Genomic DNA, 7,943 nt, shown 5'->3' with positions numbered 1-7,943 from the left:
CTCTTCCGTTTCGAAATGCGCGAATTCGCTGCGCTGAAACAGCTGCTGATTGTCGCTCGTTATCGCCTCGTTGCTGGACGATCGAAGGGATCGAATTATTCGGCTAGCAGTAGTGACATCTATTCTTGATCGCGTGATCATTAGCGGCTGATCCGATGACTTCTAACCGATTGAGCATTCACGTCCTCCGTCGCTGTTTCGACGATCCGATCGCGGAAGGGACGCAGAGGATCGAAATAGAACGATGAAAAATGGCAGATTGCACAAGCGTTTCATAGTGACGCATTTAGGATGTCCCGTGGCAGATGATGCGTGCTTCATTTCCTGCCACAGTAAATCGATCCCTTCGATTTTCCTTTTTTCTTTTTTTCTCTTTCTATTTCGACGTGCCTCGCTGCTCGATGGGGGAGGAAGAATGGAATTTAACGAGGACGAAGAGCTTAGTATTTTTGGTACCCATGTGACGTAATTATTATTTTCTGGCACGATGTGGTAATCGAAGTAACTTGGGATTGAACGGATATGGTGTCAAATTTGCGACTAAGAGAAGGGGAATTTTATGGAAATAGAAAAATTATTATTCATGGAAATTTGTGAGCTTTGGTTCAATTTATAAGAAATTTGAATTTTCTCGAGGTTGGGTTTGAAAATATTTCTTTTTCAAATGGATAGTAATTTTTAACGAATATCAATTAATCTCGTATTCGTTACTCTGATACATTCCATAATCGCGTATATGTAATAAAATTCTGATCTCAAATTTAACTTTGCCAATTATCCAATTATCCGTGTTAAATTCAAGCACTAATTGCAGCGGGTAATTGGAAATTAATATCTTTTTATACGCGTATCTCGGTAAATGAAATTACTAATTCGATAATTTGTCAGTGAAATGGGATTAAATTCTGGATGGAATTCGTTATGCGAATGAATCGTTCGTCATAGGTTCGAATCGCGTGTGCGAAAACGAACGATTTCCAACAACCAGTTAACTTTCTTTCGCGTTACTGTATATAGAATAATCGCATTTCCGGCGCCACTTAAAGTGCGTGCTAACACGCGTTATCACTGGAATTCTGTGCCATTGATAATTAATGGTCATTAAACCAAGCACGAAGGACTCGCGGAATTGCGTGTAACGATCTAGCTTCGGTTCGAACGAATATTTAACGATTGTTCACTGGGAAATTTCACGTGCGCGCACTAGAAATACGGAAAAGCGTTCTTAACCGTAATATCCTTCGATATCCGAAGCTTGTCCCCTGTGAATATTTGCGAGATTTTTATAAATCCTCTACACGCGATATTTGCCACTTTGAAATAGCGTATTTCTAAAATACACCACGCTCGACGTACGATCTTAAAATTATTTGAAAATTATTTTAAAATCAAAATCATATTCGGAAATGAAAATTGCGAAACATCATCGAAAACCTGCATTTGGTATTGCGTTTGGTAATATTCGCGATATTAATAATTTATATATTGATTTAACGAGTAATATGTAAATTGCAATATTAATATTTGATATTGCCAAAATTCGGTTGATGTCGTCGTTGCAAATCTCGATAATTAAATATACGTATATATACGCTTGCAAAAATATGCAACAGCGTGTAATGCATTGGATGCAGTTCACGATGATCACTGCTTTCTACCACCTGAATATTTTCGGCGAAAATCAGCTTGCTGCGTCAGGAATACAGAATATCAATGGAGGTAGGAAGCACTAGGGAAATAGATGTATAGATATAGAAAGCAATGCCACCTGGTTTGGTCATACGACTCTGTTAGGTTCGCGTCCTTGCTGACAAATACAGAGAAACATGACGAAGATCGATGTACTGTGAAAGGAACAGAAAATAGATAGAACAATAAAAATATGGCGTACTAACTCCGGTTCGAAGTTCCTGGTGCGTTTCTCTCAAGTCACTAGGAACGTACTAGATCGATAGGGATATTAGACGAAGAAGTTAAACTCTGAAACGAGACAGAAGACACTATGAAATACTACTTCCTGTTCTATACTTCTACTGAATTTTCCCTGAAGTGATTAGGTGGACAGAATGATGGCGGAAATAATTATTCTGATGAAAGGAAGATGGAGGTTCCATGTTTTAATAAGTAGCTCAGTAGTTCTTCGAGGAAAATTAATTTACTATTAAATAGCTTGAGTTATCTTGGGAGCTCTTATTGTTTAATAATACAGGAAATAATTTGTTACGAATAAAAATAATGTAGAATTTTTATCATTTTTATCATTTTTATAATATCATTTTTATAATATTATTTTTATAATATTCGTGAAAAATTATTTGCTTGGTACATACTAACATACTAACAGGAAATAATTTGTTACGAATAAAGATAATATAGAATTTTTATCATTTTTATCATTTTTATAATATTATTTTTATAATATTCGTGAAAAATTATTTGCTTGATACGTACTAATATATTTCGATTAATCGCGAATTTTTCTTTTGAATTTTTCTTTTCCTTGTATTACATTATTTTAGATTGTTTTACGTAAATTCACAGAAATTATACATTCCTCCTTTTAGATAATATGAATATTCATTTTCGTGGTTATTATTTCAATTTCTCCAATTACTATTCATCGTATCTTTAATTTTCATACATTCAATTGTACTTTGTAATTTTGTTATGGATTCTCATTTATTTATTTCTCATTCTCTACAGTGGTTCTCATTTATTTTTAATCATCGATTTGTATAAGTTATATCACTATGTATGATCGTGAAATCCCTTACTTTATATTCTGTCACTACTCTAAGTTGTGCAATCAGAGGGTCGTGCAGAGCAGGCTAAACGAAAGAAGTTATTTAGCGAGGGATTAGTGCAATCTGGCCCGGCTAAGCTGCAGACTAATTCGTTAGCAAACTGCAGCTTAAATTACACAATTCGAGATGACAGGAGTTAACTGTACGTTAAATTTACCTACAAATACACCATAAAGTTTCCTGATTTCGTTTAATTATTCGATCTCTGCTGTTTTCAAAATACTCCAGGGAACGTTAATTGAAGTAGGTCAGTGTTTCTGGTATTTCCATTCCTATCTCGATGCACCTTTTTGTTAAGACGGAGTCGTAACGAAGACGTGCTGTATGCAACAGTGAAACGGATAACACGTTCCGCCGCGAAATTTATAATTTACCAAGCATGCTCGCAAATCGTTATCCCGAATCATGAAACTAATGAACAAGCTTCGTCAAATTAGTTCCTCTCCATTGTGTCCGGATAAACAGCGAAGATATAATTAGTTGCGTCGAAGTAACAACGCCGTTGGGCGTGTAAACTTTTATTAGCCTTGCAGCTGCAATGCTAATTAGCATTCTGTAAAATGTTTCAGCTACGTTCGAAATCACGGACTTTCATTGATTATCCATGAAGGTAATCATTCGGAAATTTTAGTAATAATAAAACTTTCTGAGTGGCATTCTTGATTTCGAATGTCTAAAATTTCGTTGCTTGTATCGATTCTGTCAACGTTTGAACATTGCACTATAAATGTTGGCAGAATAGGACAGAAATATCTTTTCCTATTTTTAACGAGGAACACAAAGTATAATTATACAGATAAAATATTATTAATATTAACCCTTTGCACTCGACGATTTTTTGGCTTGAGAAGAGTAGAAAATCAAAGATTCTCTACTAAAAAATTTACAATATTTTTTTGAGCAGTGAATAAGGAATTGTATAATAATAGAATTGTAGAATTATTTGACTTCGATACTTCGCACACTGTTACATTACATTAAATTTGATATATTAATTAATATCGAGCTTCCAAATTTTATGAAATGGTGATTGGAGGTTACCTCTCGAGTGCAAAGGGTTAAAATTAATATTAATCCTTATCCTTCAGTCCTTCAGTCGCCATTTGATAAAATTTCGAAGCTCGATATTTATTAATATGTCAAATCTCAGATAATGAAATAATTCTACGTGTTAATTATCATACGACTTCTTATTCACTGCTCAGAAAAATGTCGTCAGCTTTGTAACAGAAAATCTTTGAACTCCTATTCTTCTTTAGCCAAAAAATCATCCAGTGCAAAGGGCTAATTTACACTTAAATTAATTTAAATATTAATATTGCAGGATACCATTTCCAGAGAAATCGCGAATCGGCTATTGCCAACAGAAACAAATTGTAAACCGATGAATATTTTCTAGAAGCAAATAGAAAAGTTATTTTAGGTAACAAAATTAAGTTGTTTGGCTCCTACAGGGTGGTGAAGCGTACGTTAAGAAAAGCGTAAAAGCATGGTCCTTGACGACCAAAACAAAGTCCTTAGAAATCAATTGTGACCAGCACGAGCGTGATTGCTTGGTGTTGAAAGAGAGTTAAATCAGAGTGTATCTTTATGTGCTTTCGTTTCCTTATTTTGATGTTCTTTTCCTAAGTTAAATTGGTTTATGAGTTTTGAGTTTGTGTTATTCTGTTCTTGCCTTTTTGTCAAGTTTTGGTGTCTCAAAACCAGTTTCCACCACCCTACAATATTAGTATTAAAAATATGATTAAAATATGAAAATAATATAGTACTGAAATAGTAAACCAATTTGTTATTTCTCGAACTTTCTTCTTTCTTTCATTCAACCCTCGACAATTCTATGACGACTGTTTTATTCCGACACATTCTTCTAAACATCATTCACACTAGACAGGACTCGAATATATATTTATATCGCATCATATACAATTATAAGCAAAGGAGTCTCACTCATCCAACAACACTCGCAACAAATTGTCTAAACAGTAACAGCAGGTAAATTAGTTGGAAACTTTTCAGGGTAATTACCAATTTCGTGTTTCAAAGGCATTTTATTAAATTGGAAATATAATGAAACTTGTACCGAGTCGAGAACGTTCCTTTATTACGAGAAGCATCAGTCTACGAGAGATATTTAAATATACTGAAAGCGATATCAGGAAAATAGTTAACCATTCCTAATTTAATTTCTGGCTGAAAGTCGAAGTTAAAATTAACACACATCGGTGTATTTTCAACAAATACGGAAGCCTGATATCCGAAACGTTTCCTCGAATTCGTCGGACCTGCTTTTCACGTGAAGAATCGCCACAAATCTCAGCATCCATTCCGCCGCGATGTCTTGAAATGCTTGATAGCATCGAATTACCATAAAACACGAGCCTCGTCTGACCGCGTTAACCAAGATACGAACTCACCTCACCTGCTTCACCCATCATTCACCGAGATTTATCACGGGATGGAACGAGTAACCAAAGGTAGCCTGGATTCGAGGAAAACAAAAATCGCCGTTCAGATTTATCGTTCACCGAGGAAAGCGGGTAAACAGTGCCAGTGCGGAACATCGGACTGATATTTTCGCGGATTGGCGTGTATTCCACTCTACCGAGCAATTTCAGCCCAACGGATGCAGAACCGAGGAAACAGAGGAAGCTTAATCTTACACAGAGGTACTCGCGCATACTTAGATACGTACGGGTAGAAGGAAAAATTCTCAGGTCTCCGTTAACAACGGAAGAAGAGAGGCTGCTTTGCATGCAGCGAAGTGAAATGGAATTTCGGGGCGGAAAAAACGGCGGGAATCGAATTGCGAATCGGCAAGGGGACGCTTGGACCGCTCTTTCAACGTCGCCGAGGAGGACATGTCTCTCCGGGCTGGAAGAGGCTGGATCAGACTAGTGATCGACGTCGGCTGAACGCGTCCAGGACGGTTGGATCAGCGAGATTAGCCGGATCCAGGATTTCGCGTGTCCTCTTATCCGATTGGTAGATATGGAAATCGAAGTCTCGAAGAATACGGGCTCAGCGTCCGGAGAGTCGGGGTTGGAACTGGTCCGGAAGCGACGTCGATTCTCGAGTATTTGGACTGCACGACACTCGCGTCCATGGTCGATGGAAAATTCATGAAGTGCATCGGCAAACAGTGAACCGGCGAGCTAGAGGGGGTAGAGGTGACAAAGGAATCGAAAGACCGGAAACCAGGATCGGGGGATAAAGGAGCGGCGTGGACGCGGGGGTGAAAAGAAAATTCGTAGAGACAAGTTTGCCGGCACGGCTGCCGGGAAAACACGGTCAAATAGCGGAGTCGGGAAGTTCCAAAATTCCAACTGGGTTTAACTTGTCCAAGATTTAGCAGAGCTTGACGGGAATTTTGATTCTGCAGAGCGAAGGAAGCTTCCTTTGCACTCGGCGGGGTGGAAGCTTCGTATAGCAGCGGGGGGTTGAAAAAGGGATGGACGAAGATAAATTTCTCTTGATCGATAGAACTTTTGGCCAGAGAGATTGTGTAGGATTTTCGAAGCTGTGATACGTACTGTGATAAAGGGGTAAATAATATTTAGCAAATACTTTTATTCTTAATTATACTTTTAATTTCTTGGTGCTATGGAATAGAAGGGGGCTCGAGGCTTTCTGTGATACGCGCAACACATGTTGCACTTGGACTTAGAATTTTTCACATTTTTAGCTAATCTTATCGTCTATCGAATAGGTACCTAGTGGGTAATTAAAATGAAATACTACTTGGATATATAATTTTTTGTAATTAAATCGCAGTGCAAGGGGTTAACCTCAACATCCGCTCTTGATTGATAGAACTTTTGGCCTAAGAGATTGTGTAGGATTTTGGGAGCCATGATACGTACCGTGGTAAAGGGGTAAATAATATTCATCAAATACTTTTATTCTTAATTATACTTTTTATTTCTTGGTGGTATGAAATAGAAGGGTGCTCGAGGCTTTCTATGATACGTGTAACACATGGTGGATTTAGAATTTCTCAAATTTTTAGCCAATCTTATCGTCTATCGAATAGGTACCTAGTGGGTAATTAAAATGAAATACTACTTGGATATATAATTTTTCGTAATTAAATCACAGTGCAAGGGGTTAACCTCAATATCCGCTTGTCATTCGTACCTATAATCATTCTAAATATTCTTGCTCCTACATATATAATTGTAATACATATACATAATTGTAAATATTATATGTATAGTGAGGCTGGAATGTGTGATGAGCGAAGCTAGCAGTAGGACAATCGTTTCTTTTAACTTCATCGAAAATATGATAGCAAAGCCGAACTGTTAATATCTCGTATCTTTCATTTACTATACCTTAACCTTAATAAACAATTGTTTATGAAGACATGCATTGTAACCAATATTATAATTATATATATAGATGTGGAAGTACGAGTTTCAATAGATAGAATAGAGTAAGTGGTATCGATACCTGGGACATAATAATAATTTGAGATGATAATCTCAAGTATTATTTAGCACTATACGAGGTTAATTGCTTTGCTGCACTGTATTACTGATAGTACTCCATGCGTAATTAAGATTCTTTTATATATTGACTTCTTCGTCTACAATATCGTGGAGACTCATAAGGAAATCGATCCAGACACGAGTATCAAAGGTGAGAACTGTGGATCGTAGACATGGCTCAATGTAAACATCATGGGTCAGGCTGGCAGTCAATTTTCACCAGTGTCTTTGTTTCAGTTACGTGTTGTTCTTCGTCGCGTCCGAACACGTTCGACGAGTGCTTGGCCTTGCTGTGGACTACGTCACGTGCCATCGGAATTTAAAAGGTAAGAAATTATTATATGTATATTGGTTACGTAGAATAAGAAACTAATTAACCCAACACTCTATCTTGAAGTGTTAACAAAAATTCGTAGAATATAGTACTATAAATCATACTGCAAATTTACTCGAACTTTCGCAGCGTTCTTAGATAAATACCATGTTCTAAATAATAGCCCGATAAATTAGATTTTTACAAATTGCGTTTAGTATTACAAGGTCCTTGAAACTCGCGAATAGCTTTTCTCGTACATCCTAATCTTCCAATTTTTCCAATCCGTCGATGCATTTTCGTTTGGAAAAGATCAATGATCTCAGTAGCTAAGTTAAT

At 36.8% G+C, this 7,943-nt stretch overlaps 1 protein-coding gene across 1 annotated transcript in view; it reads left to right on the top strand.

Annotated features, from left to right (window-relative positions):
- AstA-R1 (allatostatin A receptor 1) overlaps nt 1-7,582 on the top strand; it is a 61,934-nt gene extending 54,352 nt beyond the window's left edge. The window contains exon 5 of the mRNA XM_017898382.1: nt 7,529-7,582. The gene's annotated coding sequence lies outside the window, so the exon portion shown is untranslated. The remainder of the gene's footprint in view (nt 1-7,528) is intronic.
- The last annotated feature ends 361 nt before the right edge of the window (nt 7,583-7,943 follow it).

Source organism: Eufriesea mexicana, unplaced genomic scaffold (assembly GCF_001483705.2).
Source record: "Eufriesea mexicana isolate 0111107269 unplaced genomic scaffold, ASM148370v2 scaffold4744748174, whole genome shotgun sequence".
In the NCBI taxonomy this organism is placed as follows: Eukaryota; Metazoa; Arthropoda; class Insecta; order Hymenoptera; family Apidae; genus Eufriesea; species Eufriesea mexicana.
This window is presented reverse-complemented; position numbering and strand designations above follow the sequence as displayed.